Below are 2,897 nucleotides of genomic sequence, written 5' to 3'. Positions count from 1 at the left end.
AAAGTCAACCATCCATTCCTAAGTCCAATCTTTGGTAACATTGTCCATTATCTATGCCCTTTCGACTCACATCATTGTTATATCCATCATGGTGCTTCGATTTTGATTTCAAAATTGATTCTAATTTTAAATTAATTTTAATTGATTTTAATTGGATTTTGAATTTAATTTAATTGACTTTTTATTTTCAATTCGATTTTTATTGATTTTTAATTTCAAATTGATTAATTTCGAATTAAGTCTAATTTCAAATTAATTATGGAACTTCAATTTTATTTTTAATTGATTTTTAAATTGATTTAAATTTTAAAATGATTCAAACTTTAAATTAATTGATTTTAATTTCAAATAAATTTTAGATTCCTTGAATTTGATTTTAATATCAAATTGATGCTAAATTAATTAATTTTGATTTCAAATGAACTTTAGATTTTTCAAAGTGATTTAATATCAAATCAATTCTAATTTTAAATTAATTCAATTTTTATTTTAAATGGATTCTAATTTTAAATTGATTTTAATTATTTTTAATTATAATTGGATTTTGGATTTTTAAATTGATTGGACTTTGATTTTTAATTTGGTTGTTTCAATTTTTAGATTAGCTTTAGAAACTATCCATTTTAATCACCATAACCAATAACCATTTCACAATAACAAATATCCATTTGGACAACCAAATAACCATTTAACAATAACAATATCCATTTAACAACTGATATACATTTAAATATCCATTCACCACACTCTACAACCAGTATCCAGTCACCCTCTAACCGCCCTGTCCAGATATCCATAGGTGAATCCATTACATGTCCATCAAGTGCATTTGGCGAACCGAAATGGCAACACACTGTAGAACGCAAATTGCAAGCACAATGACATAACTGAATTTCCACCTGCATTTTTCAAACCAGAACAAGAATGAGCAATCCACGATAACAACAACACGAAATACACGGAATCAAAATCTCATAACTGATTGAACTAACCGAAATCTAGCAGCTTCTAACAGTTAACTAACGCCTAACAGATTGGCACATGATGGATTAACAGAACGTAACAGATCTCACAGAATCACATCCTATAAATAAGCTAACACTGCAACTTTTAGTTTTTCACAATTTCATTCCACTGATTCATTATTCACTCTTCTCACATCTTCATGATTTTCACAACTCTCACACCGCAAACTCACAGCGACGCAAATTCAGGGCGTACTTAGTTTCCCTCTCATCCGTATCTGATGCTCGCACGTGAATAAGAAGAAGAAGTGTGAATCAAAATCGGAGAAGGAGAAAGTTTTGATACCTGTTAGTGTTAAAGCTTCGATTTGGTGAGTTTCATGCTTCAAAATTCGATTAATATTCTTTTTTGTACGTGCGTTTGATGAATTGCAATCGAATGCTGATGTCGGAGAAAGATTGATGCCGAGGCCTCGATCCATCCTGTTTACCTTTGCTTCGGGTTCATCCGTGGGGATGAAGTGGCACAAGGGAGTTGTGGAAATCGGATGGAAAACGCGATGTTGGAGGCGAAGAGTCTTTGCCGCGTGAAATATGAGTTTAGTAATTTCAATCTGAAGGCAATGGGTTTTTGTTGGCCGTTACCGTTTCAATTAGATCTTGTTTGGGCCTAAAGCCCAAACACTTTCTTCATACACACTCTGTTTACTACACGCACCCCCGCTATGAGACTGAGATTTGCAATGGGCCAAGCTCCCCGGGCCCACGCGAAATCTTGTTGTGTGCTGACCAATTGCTCCATTTTGGGTTGGATATTCTAAGCCCATTCGGCATGTTCTAAGTAGTTCTAAATATTGTTTAAGAATAATCATAATTAATTAGGTTGATTTAGAATCTTAATTAATTTAAGTGTTCTTTATGAAATAAATGATTAATTAGATTTTTATATTAGTAAGCTTAAATTAGGGTATGTTTAGACATTGTTTTGACTAAGATGATTAAGATAATTGAATTTAGTTAGAAACTTTAGGTAGAAATTTAAGTAATATTAGGCCTAATATAGTTTAATTTAGTGTTGATTATAGAAACATGTTGATTTTAGATTTAGAATTAGAATGCTAAATAGGTTAATTAGATGTTAATTATAATTAATGAGTTAATTAATTTTAATTGAATCTTGTTTGTTAGAAATTAGTCAATTTTTAGGATATGACTATTTTGCCCTTAAGGCCTAAATCTTGATTTTGAATGCATAATCCCTTAGTTTAGGGCTTTAATCATATTTTTCTGATTTTATTTTGTTAATAAATTCAATAGATTTATTATTGTATATAATTCAACTATTATTTTAATCTCATTGATTAGTGTTGACCAAAGGACACTTTGGTCAACTAAATCCTTTGATATCTTGTTGTAAGCCCCAAGCCTATTTCAAGTGATCAAAAGACCCTTGATCACTTGATATGGCAAGTTCATTACGCTCAAGCTATTATGGATATGATGAACCTCTAGAGCTCAAGACCTCAAGGTTCAAATATAAGATCAAGAATTCAAGTCAACATCAGTCAAGCATAGCTAGCAAAGTGGACTACTTCTCAAGCACTACAAAGGTATCAACACTTGTCGATCATAATTCAAAGTGTGCGGAACGAGCCTTAAGCAATAAAGAAGGAATGGGACTGGAAAATTCCTATCCCCATTCTGAATATCTTTGGGTATGGGACAAATGATCCAATGCTTATTGTATTCACCTCTATTCATAGACTTTAGCACAATTCGAATCACACGATTGAAAAATCTCTCTCTCTCTCTCTCTCTCTCTCTCTCTCTCTCTCTCTCTCTCTCTTCACAAAGCATTAATGCAACAAGCAAAAGACTACACCAATAACTTATCAATCAGAATTTAAAGTGTGTGGCACGAGCCTTAAGCAA

General features: G+C 32.0%; 1 long non-coding RNA gene across 1 annotated transcript; it reads right to left on the bottom strand.

Moving 5' to 3' along the window:
• Positions 1-681: 681 nt before the first annotated feature.
• On the bottom strand, positions 682-1,570 carry LOC127129393 (uncharacterized). Its single transcript, XR_007806332.1, has 2 exons — positions 1,312-1,570; positions 682-899 (listed from the first exon to the last, which is right to left on the bottom strand). It is a non-coding gene; the product is annotated as an uncharacterized LOC127129393 (long non-coding RNA).
• Between the last annotated feature and the right edge of the window lie 1,327 nt (positions 1,571-2,897).

The sequence above is a fragment of the Lathyrus oleraceus genome, chromosome 3, assembly GCF_024323335.1.
Source record: "Lathyrus oleraceus cultivar Zhongwan6 chromosome 3, CAAS_Psat_ZW6_1.0, whole genome shotgun sequence".
Classification (NCBI taxonomy): Eukaryota; Viridiplantae; Streptophyta; class Magnoliopsida; order Fabales; family Fabaceae; genus Lathyrus; species Lathyrus oleraceus.
This window is presented reverse-complemented; position numbering and strand designations above follow the sequence as displayed.